This window comes from Canis aureus, chromosome 8, assembly GCF_053574225.1.
Source record: "Canis aureus isolate CA01 chromosome 8, VMU_Caureus_v.1.0, whole genome shotgun sequence".
Lineage (NCBI taxonomy): Eukaryota > Metazoa > Chordata > Mammalia > Carnivora > Canidae > Canis > Canis aureus.
Window position 1 is genome coordinate 75,128,329 of NC_135618.1, and position 22,108 is coordinate 75,150,436.

General features: G+C 47.3%; 1 protein-coding gene and 1 long non-coding RNA gene across 13 annotated transcripts in view; one reads left to right on the forward strand and one right to left on the reverse strand.

Annotated features, from left to right (window-relative positions):
• Positions 1-22,108, forward strand: part of AUTS2 (activator of transcription and developmental regulator AUTS2) — a 1,127,680-nt gene that overhangs the window by 960,726 nt on the left and 144,846 nt on the right. The gene's annotated exons all lie outside the window — the stretch shown is intronic.
• LOC144318206 (uncharacterized) lies at positions 1,072-11,404 on the reverse strand. Its single transcript, XR_013384021.1, has 4 exons — positions 10,946-11,404; positions 2,890-3,027; positions 1,423-1,498; positions 1,072-1,254 (listed from the first exon to the last, which is right to left on the reverse strand). It is a non-coding gene; the product is annotated as an uncharacterized LOC144318206 (long non-coding RNA).

The window sequence follows — 22,108 nt, forward strand, 5'->3', positions numbered from 1 at the left end:
GTCTGGAACATGGACATAGAGTTGGGGCTGCAGCCATAGTCCTGAGCCATTATGTGGCTTTGGGAGCTGAAGGCAAGAAAGGCAGGAGCAACAGTGTGTCTAGGCCATACCAGCCCAGACTGCCTGCCTTGGGACTTCAACTTTGAGAGCTGGCATAGAACTCTTGTATAGCCACTATTATTTTAGGTTGTCTGTCACATTCAGCCAGACTTAGTCCTCACTGACCCAGTGGGGAAATGGCTCTAAGAGGATCTATCATTCACCTTCCTAAGTTCCTAACATTTGGAAGTCATTTCTATTATCAAGTTTTTTTGGGCAGCCCCGGTGGCCCAGCAGTTTAGCGCCGCTTGCAGCCCAGGGCGTCCTGGAGACCCTGGATCGAGTCCCACGTCAGGCTCTCTGCATGGAGCCTGCTTCTCCCTCTGCCTGTGTCTCTGCCTCTCATTCTCTCTCTGTCTCTATGAATACATTAAGAAAAATAAATAAATAAAATAAAGTTTTTTTGTTACAATTACACAGTCACAATCGATCACTCTGCACACTTAACTGTGGAGTGTAGAAAGGTGCTGGGAGCACAGAGGAATGAAAATCTCATGCTCACTCACTGGAATTCGCTCTAACTAGCCTTTGCCAAAATGCTGCTCACGGCCTTGTGCATCATAAAATAAAGGAATTACTAATTAGTCTGTCATGTGGGCAACCAGACCAGACTTGTATAGTGGCTCCGGTGACGTACTGCGAGTCACGTTCACTAGAGCAGTACTATTTCCTACAAAGGAGCCTTTCAATATTTCGTCAAATATACAGATAATAACTGGGAAACTCTCTAGGGTAGATGTGTGTATGTGCATATATGCATGTATGTGTTGGTTGTTACAGTAGCAGAAAACATCTACTCCTGACTGTCGAAAAAGGACAGATGACACTAGGGTTCTTAGCTGCTAACAAACTTTTGTAGTTTTGGGGAAAAGGGAAAAGCCCATCATGCGCTCCTAAATTCTACAGAGTACAGAAGCTAGAATACATTTCTGTGTCGGGACCCGTCAGCATAGGCAATGACTGTGTGGTTGCTTACTCATTATTTCTTTAATAATTTTGCTGATGCAAGATATTAGAAGGTGTCTCCAGGCTTCTGTATTGTAGGGAGTCCCTGTAAAGAGAGCTGCTTGCTGCATCTGACATCTTGAGTTGTGACTGCTCAGACCCCGGGCCAGGAAGAGGAATGGTCAGCCTTTTCCCCAGCAGAGTGGAATTCTAGACATAGGAACCATCTCAGTCTTAGAGTTTCTTCTGGATGTGAATCTTGCAGGTGCTCTAGTTTTGCCCTTTAAGTTGGGGGAACTGAGGCCCAGGAAATCCTAACAAGACCTCCATGTGACCCGGGACAGTGCAGGCAGGAACCCAGACTTCAGAGTTCTGTACCTGTTGTTCTTGTAATCATACAGCATGGTCTCCCATTTTCAGGACCAGCAAATGCCAAGTTTGGCAATGTATCCACCTTCATTTTTGTTTGAGATTAAAAAACAAACAGAACAAAATGGTGTCATAAGCAAGTCTGTCCTAGGCAGGTCAGGATTTATTTCTTCCCTTGTACCTTTTACTTATTTTCTTACCAGAGGGTGTATCCCCAAGACTGAGAACTAAAGGAACAGATTGCTTACCACCACCCACCCCCCCCACCCCCCCCCCCACCCCCCCCCCGTGTGTCTGCCCTGGTGGTGGATCATTAATGGTGTAGAACTGAGGGCAGTGCTGGGCGGGCCAAGGTGGGGTGCATGCCGCTTTAAGAGATTTATGTGGAGGTCTGAGCCAGGGAGCCAGCTCAGTGGTACATCATCATGCAGGCGACATCAGAGACTTTCTTCTTCGCTTGGGTGCATTATCATAAAAAGTGATTTAGACTGGAGCTGATTGATGCAAATGGCCCTATGTTCTTTCCTATCATTAGCGGCCTCTTTCAGTGGCCAGAGGCAGTGATTAAAGCTGTCATTTGGAGCTGCTCATTAAAGGCAAGCCCCAGAATAGCAAAGGAAAAGAGGTTGGAGAGGCATATATATACATATAGATGTACATATGTGTGTTTGTATGTTTTTGGGGAGGGGAGCCTTAAAAGTGCATCATCCCCTTCCAGATTAAATCACTGAAATCAAGGCTATAGAGACATTTCCACCGAGACTATAGAATGCTCCTTTGCAAGTAATATTAGATTTTCAGGAGTATCACAGTAGATTCTGATGACAGCTTGCCTACCTATTATGAAAGGAGATGGGGAGGGTATTGTGTTAGGTGTGTTTTGTTAGGGATTGACCCTGGTGAGACCTCATTAGGCCTCCCTTCTCTCAGGCTGAAAGGTGGGCCACAGGAGAGCCGAGAGTGGCTGGCCTTGGTAAGTCCCGCTGTGACAGTGGTGACCCCAGGGGTAGAGAGGAGGAGGAGAAGAGCAGGGGAGCATCTTTGCTGAGCCCAGAGGAGATATCTGGATGCCAGTCAGAGAGCACGGGCACAAGCAGGAGCCCATATAGGAGAGGAATGGAAAGTGGAGGGAACAAAGCAAAGATCCATACATGGAAGAAGAGAGATGAATCAGGGAATGGTTTCCTTGGCTCCTTGGAGCATTCCAGTGGGGGCCATGCGACTGTCTAGTCACCCTTGTAGTAAAACTGGGCTTTGTTGGGCACCTGCAAGGGGTTCCTTAAACATCCATTCACATCCTCTTACACGCTGATTTGAGGTTGGTGTCCAAATGGTGATAATTCCTCAAAGTCTTCCCCCCATCCCACCTCCCTCCCCCGCCCCCAAATGAGCTCCACCACACCCAATGTGATGGTTGGGATGGTGGGTGGCAGGCTGAACACGGAACATTGAAACTGATGCCAGGGAAGGAGTCACCTGTGACTCCTTAAAAAAAAAGCCATTTTTTGGTTGTAGCTGGCCTGTGCATCCTCCCTTGGCCAGTTGATGGTTCCAGTCCCGAAATCCCACCAAACTTCTGTAGAAGCTCGTCTTCGGCTCTCTTCGGAAAGTCCTCTGGGAGGAAAAAAAATAAGAAATTATCAATTTAATTTCCCTGTCTAATGAACTGGTCTTATACATAAAAATTCAAATTAACTTTTTTTTCATATGGAAGCAGCGACCAACCCCAGTTATGCCACCACCACCGTCTCCATGACAACTCCTTGGCTGTGACAACTCACGTGACTTCACAGTCACAGGCCCTTGAAATGAAGCAAAGGAAAGTTTTAGTTTCTCTTCTGTAATTTAGTGGACCCCAGGGGCTCCTGTAATAGGGTGAAGTGGAGGCATGGGGGTTTCTGTGTGGTGTGGACAGCAAAGAGTGGGAAATGATTAAATTATTCCTCAAGCTGCAGGGATTGGAATATTCTGCAGAGAGCACTTCCTTATCAGGTTCTGAGCCAGTTGTTGGCTTCGAACATGTGGCCTTTGTCCTGCTCTCTGCTGCACTCCCCTTGCTTTATTCTTAGCCTGGGTCTGGTGCATCAGGGCTTATTAGTACTGATGCTGGGCTGTGATGTTCCTCTCCTCGGGGAGCACGCAGCAGAACTGAACAAAGTCACTAGTAATCTGTGCTTACAGCCTCCCCCCTGGGGAGAAAGCCCAGCCAGCTGGCACTCTCGTGCTGAGCACATTCACTTCCCCTGGCAGGCTGGCAGCCTGGCAGGGGCCCAGAGGCCAGCCGGCAGCAGGGCCAACCTGCCCCAGCGCCCCAGGCCACCCAGCTCTGGATCACAAAGATTGTGCACTGCCTTCCAGACTGGACACTGGCTGAGACATCACATCTCATCTGCCCGAGACTTTCCAGGCAGCCATTGTCACTCCCTAGAAATAAAAAACATGACTGCTGTCTGAAGAACAACTGGCAGGCCAGCTATATTGGGGGTTAATATGGGACCATGCCCCCTCTTTGTCTTTCTGTTTTCCCAGACTCTAGGTCAGTGGCACAAAGAAAAATTCTGTGGGTTCGGTTTCCTATAGTTGGAAAGCAGTTTGTACTTGGAAGGAGGGTGGGTAGCAGGTGGCAGGGGTAAGGAAGGGTGGGGTAGGAGAGACACTGAGAATCTTGCATGTGTATATACATGTTAAAAAACGCCTGGAGGGAAAAAATGAACGGCCTAAACCCCTCTGGATCCCAAACTTAATGGGTTTCCTGCACAAGCCTACCTTCCCAGCATAGTCATTGTTGAAGTAAGAATTACCGCTTGAACAGACAGATTACTAGTAACAAAAGTGAATTGGTAATCCAGAAACTCCAAGCAAACAAAATTTGTCCAGGACCAGATGGCTTCACAGGAAAATTCTGCCAAACATTTAAGGAAAAGAATACCCTTTCTTCTCAAACTATTCCAAAAAATGAGAGAGGAAGGAAAACTTCCAAATTAATTCTGTGGGGCCAGCTTTACCTTGATACCAAAACAAGATAAATACACCACCAAAAAAAGAAAACCATAGCCAATAACTCTGATGAACATATTTGATGCAAAAATCCTTGACAAAATATAAGCAAACAAAATTTAACAGTATATTAAAAAGTTCATTCACCACAATCAAGTGGGATTTATTCCACAGATGCAAGGTGGTTCAATATCCACAAATCAATCAATATGCTATGTCACATTAACAGGAGAGAGGATAAAAACCATATGATCATTTTAATAGATGCTGAGAAAGCATTTGACACAGTGTACAACATCCATTCATGATAAAAACTCTCAGCAAAATGGGTTTAGAGGGAACATACCTCTACATAATAAAGATCATATATGAAAAACCCACAGCTGACATCATGCTCAGTGATAGAAAGTGAGAGATTTTCCTCTAAGAGCAGAAACAAGACAAGAATGTCCACTCTCACCACTTTTATTTCACATGTTACTGGAAGTCCTAGCTGCAGCAGTCAGATAAGAGAAAGAAATGAAAGGCATCCAAACTGGTAAGGAAGAAATGAAACTTTCACTATTTGCAGATGACATGATACTATATATCAAAAACCCTACAGACTACCTGAAGAAATCTAAGTTAGAACTAATAAATTCTGTAGAGTTGCATGATACAAAATTAGAATACAGAAATCTGTTGTGTTTCTATACACTAATGATAAAGTAACAGAGAAATTAAGAAAACAATTTTCATTTAAAATTGTATCAAGCAGAATAAAAAAAGTTAGGAATAAACTCATTCTAAAAACTGTATGACATTGATGTAAGAAACTGAAGATGACACAAATGAATGGGAAGATATACCGTGCTCATGGATTGGAAGAATTAGTATTGTTAAAATGTCCATGCTACCCAAAGCAATCTACAGATTCACTGCAATACGTATCAAAATACCAAGAACATTTTTCATGGAACTAGAACAAATAATTCTAAAACTTAATGGAACCACAAAAGACCTCAAAAAGGCAAAACAGTCTTGAAAAAGAAGAACAAAGCTGGAGGTATCATAATCCCAGATTCAGGATAGACCACAAAGCTATACTAATCAAAACAGTATGGTACTGGCACAAAGATAGACATATAAATCAATGGAACATGATAGAGAATCCAGAAATAAACCCAGGTTTACATAATCCATTAATCTATAACAGAGATGGCAAGAATATACAATAGGAAAAGGACTCTCTTTTCAGTTGGTGCTGGGAAAACTGGACCACTTTCTTAAACCAGGCTCGAAAATAAACTCAAAATGGATTAAGGACCTAAATGTGAGACTTGAAACCATAAAATTCCTAAAAGAAAATATAGGCAATAATCTCTTAGACATCACCCTAATAGGGTATTTAGGGATATGCCTCTTGAGGCAAGTGAAACAAAAGCAAAAATAATCTTTTGGGACTACACCAAAATAAAAAGTATTTGTACAGCACAAGAAAGTGTCAACAAAATGAAAAGGCAACCTATGGAATGGGAGAAGATATTTGCAAATGATATATCTGATAAGGAGTTAAGATCCAAAATATATAAAGAATGTATACAACGTAAGACCAAAGAAATAATCTGGCTGAGGGTGGGGGAGGGGGTCAAAAAGAAACAATCTGTTTTTAAAATGGGCAGAAAACCTGAATAGATAGTTTTCCAAGGAAGACCTACAAATGACCAACAGACACATGAGAAGATGTTCAACATCACTCATAATCAGGGAAATACAGATCAAAACTATAAGAAGATACCTCACATCTGTCAGAATGATTAGGATCAAAAAGACAAATAACAAGTGTTGATGAAGATATAAAGAAAAGTGAATCCTCATACTATGGGTGGGAATGCAAACTGTGGAAAACAGTATGGAGTTTCCTCAACAAACTGAAACGAGAATTACCGTACGATCCAGTAGTTTCACTACTGGGTGTTTACCCAAAGGAAACAAAAACACTAATTCAAAAAAGTATATGCCTCCCCATGTTGACTGCAGCATTATTTAAAACAGCCAAATTCTGGAAGCAGCCCAAGTGTCCATCCATAGATGAAGGGATAAAGAAGATGTAGATATGTATACCATGGAATATTACTCAGTTGTTAAGAAGGAATGAGATCTTTCCATTTGTGACAACATGGAGGGACCTAGAGGGTATTATTCTAAGTGAAATAAGTCAGGTAGAAAAGGATGAGAACCATATGATTCCACTTATGTGTGTGGAATCTAAAAAATAAACAAATAGATTCCAGTACAGAGAACAAACTGATGGTTGCCAGAGGGGAGGTGGGTGAGGGATGGATGGGGAAAAGAATTAAAAAGAAACAATTCTCTCATTTGAGCCACATCTTCTAGCAAGGGAAAGGGAATAGGGTCCTCAGAGAAATTATTCCTTCAGTCAGTGCCCTGACTTAGGGTTGTGAGCAGTCTACAGTTTTCTCAGAATGTTTAGGGATTTCTCAGGCTTAGGATTTTGCCACCCAGCCCATAGAAAATATGCCCTGCAAAGTCTATGGCTTTTCTAGGAAGAACATGTGACAAGCATTTATTCTGCTTTGGCGCCATCCAGACACCATGTGTGTGGCTCCCAGTTGACATAGGTAGAGGCCAACTGGGCTGTTACCAGGCATATAGTTGTCCTGATAAAAAGACTGGAGACGAGGCCAAAGGGAAGTGCATTCTGCTACAAAGTTTTATTTTACCAGAAGGCATTTAATGGAGGAATTTCTCCAGAAAGAAAAAGCTGTAAAGACCTGAATGTAATGGCTTTTGTACCCTTCCTTCAAATGTCTCCCGTTCCATTAATCTGAGCCCACAGAGTAGTGGTGCAAACTACAATAGCGATGATCACTGAGCTTTAGAGGGCACGTTCTCCATGCTAGGCACTGTGCTGAACTCCAGACACGGTGGCATGTCATGCTGGTGGCGGTGCAGGGACAGTGGTATGGGTATTAGCCCTATTTAGCAGGTGAGGGCACTGGCCCCAGAGCTTTCTAAGCATCATGTAGCTGCCTCACAGAGGACCCAAGATCTGAACCCGAGTGCTGGCCTGAAGAGGATGCTGTTAACCACGACCTGTCAGGGAGTACCTTTTGGGTCTAACACCTGACACCATATGCCGTGCTGTGCACAGTTCGAATTTTGCATTTATAGTGGGATGATCTGATGACTCGAAGCTCCACAAGGGCAAGGTCATGTCTATTTTTATATGTGGCCACATCTGCGGTGTCTTGACAGGGTTCCCTGCCCACTATATGTATGCAGCACATAGTTGCCATAGGAAAAAGCACATGAAGTAGTCAAGGCTTAAAACGACATGTCCTCCACATAAATGTGCTTTCCAAATCCTAGATATTTTCCTGAAAATACAGTATAAAATGAAAATCTTAAGATTGGAGGAACTTGAGCAGTAGGAATTATTGCAGAGGGAATTTGGGATTATTGATGGAGCAGGGTCCCAGAAGAGATCTTAAGGGAGGGTCAAGAGCAGAGAAGAATTTTCATTAGCAGAAAGAGGACACTTCCTCCTTAGAGACCAGAGGTGAACAGAGAGAGAAAAAGGATCCAGCCAGTAGTCTTGGGCTTTGTATCACTGAGGAGTGCTTTCAGAGGCAAGTAATAGAGAGCTTGGCCAGCAGCGTGGGAAATAATTACAGCTGTTCTTTGCTCATGTGGTTGTAAGAAAGGTACAGGTGGGTGGTGGCTGTTGGCGGTTCGGTGGCTCAGCACCTTTGAGACTTTCTTGGCCTAATCCTCACAGCCACGTGATGGCTGTTGGAGCTCCTGGCATCACATCTGTGTTCAAGCAAAAGAAGTGTCCTCCTTATCCTTTTTATTGTGACAGTGGGAGCCACCCCGCCGACTTCTGTTGGATCTCTGTTGCTGGCCAGAGAGTGGCAAGGAGGATGGGAGAGTGAGCATTTAGCCCCTATCTGGGTGGTGAGCTGGGGTGCCAAGGGTCCCACACCAGCTCTATGTGCTGCTTGCCAGCCGGCCAGAACAGGGCTTGGGGCTCCATGGGCATGGCCATCGTACAGCTGCTACAGGGGAGGGGCATGCCAGGACCATTGGGGTCTGCACCTCTGCTGGGCTTATTTCCCTTAGGGGGAATGAAAGACATTTGCAGGGGATTCCTAAGAAACTCCATGAAGGGGAGAGTAGGAAAAGTTCAATTACTCACCCATAAGTTCCTAGAACTTTGTGAAGTTCAGGGCATCACAGTTTTGTGAAATCTGCCTTTGCTGAAATTTCCATTCTCCTCCTTGCTTTCTGTCTCTGTGCACACACCCCCCCCCCGCCCCCAGAGAGATTGAACGATTACACGTAACAGAAGGGATTTTCCTCAGCATAGGCAGTAACTTTTGTCCAATATCTCCACATAAGGTGGAGGTCTTTCTGCTTTAGATCTCCAGAAAATTTCTTCCCGGTAACAACTTAACCTAGTGAATGGGAACCAAACATAGGCAAAAGGAAGCCCACTTAACATCTGAGAAAAGCCTTCCAAGGAAGCTCTGACAGAAACAAGTTTGCATCCTTTCCTCCCTCTTAGACCAGCCTTTTAAGGCCTACCAGTGTGCTCCTTTACCAGGCACAGTGGCATCCTACTGGTTGAAAGATGGGGGCATTCCTTGCCTAGGCTAGGGGTGACTGGGGCCAGGAAACCTCAAGAGAAGCCAGGTGGTAGCCCTGGATTTTTGCTGCCTCTTCAGGCAGGTGCCTTTACCTCTGCTGGGGCCATACAAGGAGGCTGGGCAGACCTCAGGGGACCCTGACAGCCCCTAATGTCCTTTCAACTTTCCGTGACTCTGGCTGCCTGAGGCACGACAGAGGTGGCCCCAGCCACTGCCCAGCAGTGTCTCCCCAGAGGGGTCAGCCTCCTGAGTTCTACTTGGTATCTCAGCTTGTGCCTTCATTTCCCATTAACCAAGAGGAAAACCCAGTTCCAAAAAGGACTCCGTTTTCCATATTGTGTATTTCACATCCGCAGAGCACGCTGTGCCCTATTAAGAATTACACTGCGATCACTAAGCTCATCTCATTTGTGCCAGGGGCCTTGTTCAAAACCTGCTTTCCCAGCAGAGTGGGGCCAGTGGATTAGTATGCCCCCGCGCGCGCGAGGTGGAGTGGTTCTTATCTCTTTTTTAATGCCTTTGGCAAGGGCCAGAGACAGGGAGAAAGAGGTAAAGACGGGGAGAGAAAGAGCAAGAAAGAAAGACAAACACAAAAGAAGAACAGGAGTGAGAGAAAGGCAGGCTAACAGCAGCCCTGCACTTTGTTAGAACATTGGCACTGCATTTATCAGGATTACCGGAGGGTGAGCTGGGTTTGATCCTGTTCTCCGCTGGGAAAGGAAAAAGCTTTATTGTACCTTTTTTAACATCTCACAGTTAGATCAGAACAATATACTGTGCGTGTGTGCGTGCGTGTGTGCGTGTGTGTGTGTGTGTGTGTGTACGTACGCACTGTGTGTGTGTGTGTGTGTGTGTGTGCGCGCCTGTGGACAGTGTTCTACTTGGGACACACCCTGTTTTCAAAGCACTTGCGGAGCAGGTGGGCCTGAGGCTTTCTCATAAAGGCCAGATACAGAAAACCACCAGGCTCTCTCTGGGGCTCCCTTTCTAGCAGACCTTTTTTTTTTTTTTTCCCTTGCCTTGACTTGGATCAGCAGGATTCACTCCTGTCAGACAAATTATAGCATCTATGAAATGGGGGTATCGACATGTGTGACTTGATCTGTTTTAATAGGGACCCTGTGGGAGTTTCCTCCCTGCCCCACTGAGCTTTGTATTCTTTATGGAAAGGCAGGCAGGGCGCTGGAGGGGGCTGTGGGCTTTAACCCTTTGCTGACAGCGGGTTGCCAGCCTCCTGTGTTCTGGCTGTTTCCTTTTTGTCCCTGGCCATTGTCTGGGGAGTGCGTGCGGCCTGCCATCTACTTCATGCTTATTATCTCACAGGAGACAAGCCCACCCCAGGATGGGGAAGACAGAGCTGTGTTTAGAACCACATCTTTTGATTTCCTATCTTCTTTCTAAAATAATTAGAAGGACTGGTCGAGGTAAAAAAAAAAAAAAAAAAAATCCAGCCAAGTGGGGAAACAAATACATTGTGTAACCCTGGCATTTTGTTTTTTCAGAGGTTTGTCCTGGCTGCCAGTTGGCCCTTAAGGAATTTGAGCCATGGCAGCAGCGAAGTTAGGGTACAGCCGTGCCGGAGGATGCGACCCCTCACAGTGTAGAACAGGACTCGCGTGTGTCCACGTGACATATCCTCCCTTTGATCCCTGTCTCCCGCTCCCTTTCCTCTGAGCCACTTACTAAGGGAGGAACCTCCTTAGTGCCTTCTGGGACCGTGGGCTCACCGTGGGGTGGTTGGGTCTCAGCCGAAGCCAGTGGCAGGCGCCCACCACAGCACTGCCGCTGAGAGGTGCTCCGCGCCCTGGCGGCCTCACCACAGCCCTTGCAGGGGTGCGGGGTCCCGCCCGGCTGGTGCGCGTCCCTGTCGCCCCGTCCCTTACCCTGGGAGCGCCTTGAGGCCAGGGGCCGGAAGACCAGTTTTCTTTGTACCCTCTGTCATCTTCTGAGCACGGCGTTGGTGTGCCTGCGTTTACGGAAGAGTCACACTCCTGAGAAATCGCACGTAGCTGGAATTTGGGGCAGGTGGAATCCTGTATGGCAAACATTTACATTGTTCAGGAGCCAGTCAGAATGTGGCTGAGAAACATCACGATATCCTGTTTACTTCCTGATGTAGGAAGCTCGGCTCACGGCTCCTCTATGAAGTGAGACGTCCTTTCCCCAGCTCATGTACCCTGCCCTGAGCGCCGATTCCAGGGGTCGCTGCCCTCCAGGACACCCTTGTGAGCGCACATGCATCCGTGCGGTCCCTGTGTGCGCAGACGAGAGGGGGCAGCGAAGAAGCTGGTCTGGGCCCTGAGGCTGAGGGGTGCGGCCACGCCCCGGCGCTTCCCACAGGACCGTCCTGAACCCCGGCTGTCCATGCCCTCGGGGGCCTGGTGCTGTCTGGGCTGGGATTTCACTGGGATTTTTCCATTCCTTTTATTTATTTCATCGAGGCCCTAGGCAGAACTTAGAGCAAGTTAGTTGATAGTGCATCTGTCTTTAATTTTCCTTTAGGGAGAAGAACTCCACTGGGCCTGCTCCCCTCACTCGCTCACTCACCGCTTGCTGGCACCGCCTCACAGCCTCTTTGTTGTGTTTTTGGTTTTTGCTACTCCTTGATTCTGGGACTACACAGAGGGGTGGGAAGGGAGACAGGGGAGGAGGGGCCGGGGGCGGGGGAGGTGTTGCAGGAGGGTGATCAGAAGTGAGGTTGCAGGAAAGCGGCATAACTGGAAGGCCAGCGCAGCAACTGAGCAGACTGTGCTGTGAATGGCGGTGACACATGGAAGAGGTTTGGTGACCGAGCAGTGGTGGCTGTGACTCAAGAAGGGGGAGCACAGAGCAGCAGCTTATGGAATCTGGGAAGACAAGGGGACGGTTGCCGTCTGCATACACCTCTCCTTCCCTCCCCTTTCCTGAGACAACCAAGGGCACATTGAAGATTTGGGTGTCACTGCCAAGTGCGGCCTGTGCAGGGATGGGTCCCCTGCCAAGCCTGGCCGGCCTCCTTCGCCTGCCTTCCCAGGCCCCAGATTACTGCCTCTAGCTGAATGCACTGGGTGCTCTCCATATATTTCTCCCATAGCTCCGTCGAGTGGCCCCACGGTGGCTGCAAAATGATCCTCATATAGAGGGACCCTTGCCACCTGCACCATTTCTAAACCTTCTCAGTGTACTGGACCCAGTTCCTTCCAAACTGTTCCCAGCGATTTCCTTCTCACTTGCAGGTGTTTCTGGGTTGACCCAAAGTGTAAACCAAAGGACAGCTTTGTACCAATTTTTCTGTGTTTTCCACCTTTTGTCAGATTTGTTTTTCAGACATGGGGCAGGGGAAGGAGGGGGTAGCAGGACTGCTCCTCATGTGGTATTAGCCAGAAAAACTCAGCTCTGCCAAACTTTTTAGCTCCAGTTCTTTTTAGACAGATGTGCATGTCAGAAGTGGATTGGAGAGAAAGCAAAGATTAAGGAGGAAAGCCTGGCACAAAATGTGGCCACACAGTGGGCCAATTCAGAGACTCGCTAAGTGCCATGGAATGCAGTGGGTTATCAGGCTGACTTCAGTGTAGACCTTTTAAAGACAAGTTGTGGGGGTGCCTGGCCTGGGTGGCTTAGTGGTTGAGCGCCTGCCTTCGGCTCAGGGCATGATTGATCCTGGGGTCCTGGGATTGAGTCCCACGTCGGGCTCCCTGCCTCTGCCTGTGTCTCTGCTTCTCTCTCTCTCTCTCTCTCTCTCTCTGTGTGTGTCTCTCATGAATAAATAAATAAAATCTTTAAAATAAATAAAGACAAGTTGTGGAATCAGTATATGGTACACCTGAAGCTAATATATCACGGTATGTTAATCAAACTTGATTGATAAATAAATAAAGACAAGTGTAGGCCAGGTGTCTCAGGCTGACCTTAGAGCTGAGGTGGCCGGGCCACTGCGTTTCTATGTGGTCTTTCACAAAACCCTTGCCCCCAAGTTCTTATGAAACTTTGACCTGTGTCCCCTCTTACCTCAAGGGTCTGCCCTGGTCCTCCATCCCTGAAGTCTCAGCCCAGGCTGCCAGCTGAACCTGGCATTTGTAAGGCTCATGCTCTGGTAGCTCCTCAGGCAGCACGTTCTTGCTGAGTAGAACGTGGTGTTCAGCCAGCTTCCAGAGCTCATCAGCCCCACGGTTATGGCTCAGGCCTCCGTCATGCTGCCCCTCCTGCTCACTCCCTACTTCCCTGGAATCAGAACTCCCTCCAGTCATATCACCAGGCCTCTGGTCCATAATCTCATATTCGCTCTTGCCAAGAACGTTCTTCAGTAATCCAAAGTCACATTTGTTATTCTACATAAGACTATAGAAAAGGGTTTGTAATTTTTTTTTTCTGAAATCAGCTTTAATACGTTATGACAAAACTTAACTCATGTTTCTAAACATTTTATGTAACAGTTGTGATCTTTTCGACTTATGGAAAAATGGATCCAGAACTCTTGGCAGCTTTCATGCATCTTTCATTGGCCTTTTTCTTTGTGGACTGGAGTCAGCTAAGGGCCAGACTTAAAGAGAATCGTTGACCATTGATACTCTTGTGCAGGCTGTGTTTTATTACCACTGCAAGAGTTAGGGGTAGGGCGAAATGATATCCAGACATGTCAGATCTTAATCGCAAGTGTTGAAAACAGAGATGTGTTTTATTCTAGACCATTAAGGTGGGAGTTAATTACCACATTCAGATGAACTCTCTGCATGCCCTCCTGCCATGGCAATTAGGAAGAGAGTGGCTGCTTGTGTGCTTGACGGTGTTTTATGACCATGGATTATATGGGAATTAGGAATGGGTTGGGGAAGCATTTGAGCCTTGTAGTTACCCAACACCAGGCTGGCCCAACCCCAGATTTGTCAAAACCTCAAATGTTGTGTTTGGCTAACATTCTCCAAAATTTGTTTGGTCAATACTAAATAGTTTCATTTAGCAGACCAGTTTATTCAAATCCCTGGGAGGAGTCTTTGGACTCTGACTTTCTCTGGAAGGCCCTCAAGAGCATCACTGAGGTTTATCTACAGCCAGGGTAGGTTATTAGGAACGCCTGTTAGGAAACTTTGCAAAGCAGAGATGCCTTTGCTCAGCCCCCAGATGTAGATCTTGAGGGTTGCGCTGTCTGTTACAGGAGCCACTAACCGTGTGTGGCTTTTTAAATTTACATTTGAATTATTAGCATTAAATAAAATCTAAATGTCAGGTCCTCAGTGAGACATGTTTTAAGAACTTGATAACCACACGTGGCTAATGTATTGGACAACACAGACAGAATATTTTCACCATCACAGAGAAGTCTGTTAGACAGTAGTGCTCTAGAATCTCAGCACATCACTTGTGTAGGGTGTCAGTGGATCCAAAGCCACTCTCCGAGGGACAGCTTGGCTTCCCTGATGGTTCTCCAGTGACTCATCACCATGGAGAAGGATCGCCTTCAATCCAGCAAGGCCTCTGAGCTTTGTCTCTGATCAGAATGGCAGCCACCTTGGGCATCCAGACTCTGAGGGTCCAGCTTTGAGCACCATCAGGGATGCCCAGTGCCTCACAGTGGCTTCTCATACTATTGCTCTCAGCTCTTCCCAGAAGTTGGGGAAGAAAGATGACTGTTGACTGAAGAGCAGCCAAAGGATGCTCACTCCCTACCCCAGGTAATGCCCGCTCTGTCCTTTTCTTCAGTTAGATCACCAGGAAACCACATACTTGAAGATCATTAGCTTATCTTCCTCAATTGAGTTATCTTTGATAGCTCATGCTTCAATGTTTATGCCTTGGGTTTATTAATAACAGAAAAAAATCAGCATGAAGATAACTGCATATACTATGAAAGTCATTCATAACCAAAGATGTGGACCATTTGTGCAGAGCATTGGGTAATCCTCGGGACGTTAACGTGTCTGTCCACGAGAACTGTAAAGCCTTCTTCGTTGGAGACGGCCGTTTACATGACCCCTTCTTTCTCTCTTTCCTCGTCTCCTGGAAACACCAGAGTTAAATACAGCACTTGGTCATACTGACTTTATTAGCCTTCATGATTGTATCTCTTGCTTTCTCTTCCTTCATCAGGTATTTGATTTTCTACTTCAACTTTACCAACTATATTATGTGTATCTGTTTATGTTACATTAATTCTCCTTAAATTCTATTCTGAAAGAGGCGAAGTATAACACATAAATACAAACTCTTCATTATCTCTCCCTGTTTTAAGATATTCCTCATGTAAGCCCCAGCCTCTGCCCCTGGCATCAAATGTCGGGAAGGCCCAGGGACCCTGCACACTGCTGAAGATAAGCTGATTGGGGTGATGCAAAGGCAGAGAAACCCTGCACCACGCATAAGGAAAGGTTATAGAAAAAATCTTCGGGAAGAGGGTCACCTCTCAAATTTAGTCTGATGACAAAAAGCAGCACCAGCCTCCCTGGGGTGTAGAGATAGGAAAGAATTTGAATAATTATCATCATTATCATCACCACATTCATTAAACTCCATCTGCACATGACACCATGTAGGTCCCTACAGGTTATATTTCTGTGCCAGCGAGAGAGAATTTTGTCCGATGGGGGAGGATAGGCCTGAGCTCTCCCATGCTCACCAGCCTCCTTTCAAGACTGTTCCTGACACTCCCCTTCTAAGTTAGCAACTGGGTTTACTGCTGGGGCTGAGCACATTGCCTCCCGTGTTCTTGGGACAGAGGTCTCTGAGGTCCTTGACATACAAGCATCTTTCACATCCTAGGACCCTGTGGCAGTTGAGGACCTCGATGCATAATGAGTTAGAGTCTCTTTTCTACTATGTCTCAGTCTTCTGTACCCCCGTGTGTCTGGAATCTGGCATCATGGATTGCGTGTAATCAGCGTATGATACGTTTTATTTTAATAAATAGAAGAAATGAGTGAGTGATTCCACAGTTTGACTTTAGAGTTGTTCCCCGACTTAAAGCTGTCAGAGTTGCTGTTTCCTCCAAGAATCCAGCATATTGGGATTTGCAGGATACTTGACGGTGACGGCTCTGCTGGGGAGGGACCTTGTTACATAAACACTCATCACTAGCCCTGATATGGCACTTGATTAGCTAGAGGCTTGCAAATGTTTTTTTATCAGCCTTTATTGTGATTTGACTTAAAATATTGTAAACTCCTTGAGAATAAGGGCTAAGTCTTTTTTTTTTTTTACAGACTTACACACTCTCTTTATTTTCTCAATTATAAAAATATATACCCACTTGTAAAAGGAAACAAAAAATGAAGGAAGAAAGGAGAGGGTCAGATGTGCCTGCAGAGCTCACAACCTGCTCTTCAGAGGCAGCAGTTTATGAAACGTTGAGATGCTTCAGGAACGGTGGGGGGGCCTGATGGTCATTAAAGTCTCAAATTTCCGAAGTCATTCTCTTAACTGTTCAGGGGCTGGAGGATCCTATGGAGCCGATGGCCTATGCTTTCACTGTACTGCTTCAGCTTGTACCAGGGCTGGAAAGGCCTGCTCTTGTGGTCCACAAACTTCTCCCAGCAGTCCTCAAACTGTAAGCCTCAGGATTTCTCCCACCGGCCTCGTGTCCAGATGGACCGAGTGGCACCTGGTTTTGAAGGCAGACTTTGGCAATTATGGAGCCTTCATGTAGCTTCAACTGGTAGCACAGGTAGGTTCTCCTCCAGGAGTATGGCTTTGTGACCCAGAGCTAGTTGCTGAACTGCTGGTAGAATGTTTCTTCTTGTAGTGGATTCATTGTGGTTCAGTCTTACTTTCAGAAAGTCCCAATCTGGAGAAGGGCTAAGTCTTACTTTTGTGTATTTCCAGTGAATGATTTGTATCAAGCACTCATGAAGCATTTGTTGACCAAACCAGTGAGGTGGTAGGGAAGTGCCGGGTGGTCATGTCCCTCTACATAGACATTTAACAACAGGTGCTCCTTCACCATGAGAAGATGACAGAAACAGACCATGTGCAGTCATGGCTACAGATAGGTTGGTAATCATGACCATATCCACACGTGGGTAGAAATATCTTAAATGGCAGTTTCAGATAAACATGGGCTTGGGTAGGTTATTGTTTTTCAATTCTAGAATCATCTGGAGAGCTTCTTAAAAGTACTGGTGATGGATTCCCACCACATTAAAAAAAAAGTCCTCTCTGGGTCTCAGCCCCAGGCAATGAGATACATTTTTATAATACTTCAGATGTTGTTAATGTGCAAACATAGTTGAGAACTACTGACCTAGTCTGCGGATATGAATCAGTACCACCTCATTATCCCATCCCTGCCAACATTAACTCACAATTTGCTCTAGTTTGGTAACTTCCCCGGTTCAGAGAGAGCAGAGTTGGAATTCTATGGTGTGGGCTTGGCTCTAGTTCCTATCACTTCCCCGCCCATTCCAAGCCCAGTGTCCAACTTAAGTATGTAGCCTTAGCAGGGATCCCACATGGCACTGGAAAAAAAGGGATGCTTTGATCTCACATTCGCTTATTCATTCATTAGACATGTATTTAGCATCTACCCTGTACTCACTGAAGGGAGGGGGAGAGAGTTAATTTCTGTGTTGTGCAATCAAGGCTGGGGAAAAAAGTGGTCAGGATGTCATGGGAGCTTTAAAGGAAGGTACTGCCTCCTGCCTTAAGCCCCTGGAAGAGCCTTCCTGGAAGAGAAGATAAGAGGATTGAGTTCTAATGGTCACCTAGATATTTAGCCTGGATGCACTTTCCCCCATCTTTCCCCTAGCTGAAAGAGTGTGTGCCCAGACGTGGAGGGTGAGAGAAGGTAGTACACTGTTCTCATTGTATGTGGTGGTTGTGGCTGAAGCACAGAGCAAAGGTGTGGGGAGGCGCACTGGGTGGGCGGGACTCTGTCAGGAGGAGCCTGAGGAGTTAGGACAAGGCCAGATCACAGCCAATGTGCTTGCATTGCAGATGGGGCGGGTTCTCCAGGAGGTGAAGCTTACTGTAGGGCCCCCCCGTGGGCCCCTGCCTGGGCTCCAGCAGTGTCTTCACATGGCCGCGAGTTGGGTGTTGCTGGGTTTTGTTCTTTTTTGCAGATCAGCAAATTTCATTTTAAGGCAAATTTTACCTTTAAATCAAAGATAATCTTCCTAATAATTTTGTATTTTGTATTTTGTATTATATAAGGCCCCCCAGATTATAGAAGCTTGGAGCAGAACCTAGATAAGAGGCTTCCCAGCTTTAGAGTTTTCCTGAAATTAGCAGGAATTCTTGAAGAAGTTCTTGAACTTCTTGCTAGAAGTTTTAACTAGGATCATAACATACCATCCACACAGGGACACTCGCAGAGTGAAGGGGTGTATTATGTAATGTTTATCTACCACCTCCCTCACCTCCCTGCAAAATCCAATAACCAGAACTTTCCTGGGCAAAGTAGTATATAAAAATGTTCATTTAAAAAAAAAGTTACATAAATTAGCCCACTTATTTTTTAGGCTAGTGATCTTTCAAATGGTGGAGCTTCTACTGGTCTTTCTATCCCTTCTGTCTCCTAATGGCAGATATTACTATGACCCCAGAAGTGGTGTTGTGATTCCGGGCACCAGCAGCTACCGTTTCCATGCAGGAACCACAGCGCCAGATGCCCACAGCACATCTTTTCATCTCAGTTTGGCCGCAGAAGGAGCAGGTGTACTTGGGGTGCTGGCTTGTTTCTATCTTCCTCAGCTTTTCCTGAGGTGGGCACTTGATGGGTTCCATATTTACCAATGATTCTGACCTCCTTGGTGCCTTTAGCTGTGTTGCCAGAGAGATAAGTCCCAGTGCGGAGAGCTGGAAATGACTGTGGTGGGAGGTCAAATCTGGAGCAAAGAGACTGCTCAGGATGCTAGAACATCCATCTGAGATGATTGGAGTTGAACTGAGACCTGGTAGAGAAGGTGGAGAACAGGAGGTGGGTCTTCAGGATGGGAGCAGGGATGAAGGAGCAGGAGGAGTCGGGACCAATGCTCTGATTTGAGCCGGGCAGCTGGGTAGATGGTGGTATCTTCCATTGTCTCAGAGAAAACAGGTGTTGGGAGGCTGGTGGAGATTCCATTTGGGTGCAGGGAAGTGCCTGTGGGGTAGCAAACAGAGGACGAGTTTAGCTAAGAGTGGAGGTTGCCAGGGCAGGTTCAGATCTGTCATGAGGTAGGCAGTCAGGTTTGCTGTGCTTCCAGAGGCCTCACCTCTCTGCAGATGCCAACTTAACATTGGAAACTCCCTGCTACGAAGAAGAGATTGGGTGGTTGGCTGGCTGGCTGGCTGGTCCATGCAACCCAAACCGTATTTTAAAACACAGCTAACAGCCTGCCCTGCCCTGGTCAAAGCAGCCCAAGCGTACCATGTGGCCTCTTGACACCCCCTCAGCAGCCTGAGCAGAGACCAGCACCACTCATGCCAGGGCAGTTGGTGGCCGCGGGGGCTCCTATGGCCCCCTGACCACATGGGCCGACCCTGGATTCATTGGAAGCTGACTGTCATCACCATGAGCTTCTCTGTCTTACCAGCCCTCCTGAATTCCAAGTCCACTAAGGGTTCTTTTGTTTGGTTGGTCAGCTGGTTGACTTTTTGGTTTGTTGGCTGGTTGGCTAGGTTTTTTTAAGCTGCAGTTCTATATTTTGGCCAGAAAATGGTCCTTTGAGCTCCTGAGCTCATACTTAAATAAAACTGCTCTCATGTTCTCCTTGATATATTTGCTTATTGGATTTGTTTAATGAAATATGGATTTATACCATAAATATTGGAGTCGGTGCAGTCCATATTTCAATTAATGGATCATTTATATGTCACGCTAACTTTGTAATTACTGAAATGCAGAAATATAGTGGATTGAAATGAGTTTCTGGTCTTTGCGTTCCTGCCCCCATCCAGCCATCTCTGAGCAGCTTGGATCTGTGAAAGGGGAAAATTTATATGTGGGGTTTCCAAAGGAGAGGGGCAGGGGCTCAGAAGAGGCGGTTCCCACCACTCGTGTTGCTAGAGATCTGTATTACAGCATGCTCTCTGGGTCCCCCTAAACAGTGTTGCTCGGCTGTCCTCAGATAAGCAGGAAGCTGGGCTCCGGCAGGAGCGCCTGGTCATCAATTTGCTGACAGACCTTCATCATCATTTTCGTCTCGGTTGTAAAGCACAGCCTATTTTCCCCCTTTGCCAAATCTCTGTCCTAAAGGGCTCTAAATATACATAAATATAGATTTCTCACTGAGCCCTACTTCCAGGAATCAACTGGAAATCCTCACTAGACCTATGAGACAGGAAACTAGTAAATTGTGTTCTCCAACCCCCTGAACCAGGCCTGTCGCTTTAACTGGCTCCTTCCTCCATCGGTGGGTACCACCGCCCCGGGACACCCTAGTGAACTTGGCCGTCCCTCCTTCTCTCCCTCCCTCTCCCACCCCTCCACTGCCTGCCTGCCTGCCTGCCTGCCTGCCGTTTGCTGACCAGAAAAATCTGGCTGGAGAGGCCCATGCAGCGAGTGAACATCACATACATAATTCTATCAGAATATATCCAAGGGTGGGGAATCATTGTTCTCGGAACTGGCTGAGCTGAAGCCCGAGCAGAAACACTAAAGTCAGTCGTGCCTTTGAGCTGCCTCTAACAGCGCCCTTTGGAGACCCATTTCATACAAAATTTGAAGCCTGTGTTTATTGCCCATTAAAGCAACCTTTATTTTATGGCAAATGTTGCAGTAATTGCCTTTTACGAAGAGCACTTTGTAACACACATGCACAGTTGAAAGAAAACCACTCTGGTATTGTCTATCGGGACTTAATGGCGCAATTAATTTTACTCCATCTGTTCCTGAGACTTTAAAGGAAAATGGATTTTTTTTTTGAGCGCACTTTAATGAAGAAGATAAAGCGGCCCGGCTGGTGTCCCACAGGCTCGGCGCAGTAAGTTCAGATTATTGCTCAGTCTGTCAGAATGGGCTGCTTCCCTCAGCAGCAGCCCCAGCCAGCAACCCGCTCTGGCCCCTCGCCGCGCCATTCCTGATGACAAACTGCCAGCCAGCTCCCACAAAAGCACGATTAAAATGTCAGCACAGGATGACGGAAGGGCCAAGAGGGTCCTCGGAGACAAACTGTGTTCAGTATGAGTTAATACTTTACAGCAGGGCTGGGGCCCGGCTTGCTGCTGGCGGCTCGGCTGCTGGCTCGCCTCGAAAAGAACGCGAGGGCGGGGCCGGGCCACCGCGCCTGTCGCCTGCCTGGGCCTTGGGCTTGCGGGCTCTGGGGGAGGGGCTTCCGCTGCGGGAGGAGTCTGGGGGAGCCGGGGACCCCCGTGGGCCCTCATCCGTGGGGGGGCGTCGCAGGATGGAGCTGGCCGTGCTGCCACAGGTTCAGTCCCAGATGTTCAGGGCACCGGTTCAGGGACAGCGACGAAGGCTGCCGTGAAAATGGCCAAGCTGCAGCGAGGTGCTCCTCACGGAGACGTGGGCCAGGGCGTCCAGTCGGCACCACCGCGGCCGGCGGCCTGAGCCTCTGTGCGCACGCCTGGGCCCCAGCACGGGGGTCAGCGGCTAAGTGGCCTTTCATGCCAGCGGCTGCCTGACCACACCTTACAAAGCCTGGACCAGTGTTTGCTGACTTGCTGGGGGGCAGGCACGCTCTGCGCCTGGGCCTTCATCCTCTCCCGAATCCCTCCTGGGCTCTGGTGGCTGTCCTGTCCCCCTGGGACGGCCTGGGAGGCAGGCTGTGATGAAAAGGAGGAGGAGATTTGCATCTCTGGCCTCCTGTGGAGACCCGATCTGCTGGCCTAGTGGGCAGCAGGTGTGAGCGCCTGCCATTGTCCCTAATGGTTATTACCAGTGATAAGCAGGACAAATGTGAGGTCATCTCTCCTGCTGGCAGGTCAGAGGGGGCTGGATTTAGAGCCCCTAGGAGACTGGGAAATTAGATGGTCAGTATCCACAGTGGAGGCTGTAACCAGCTCCCGCTCCAGTGATGGGGCCTGGAAGAGTTGCTAGGTAAACGGGATCCAGATTGTGGTCATCCTGGGAAGTGGTCAGGAGCATCCGTTGTCAGGCCGGCGGCAAGGCAACCATTAGCACAGAGCACTAAGCGGGGAACAGA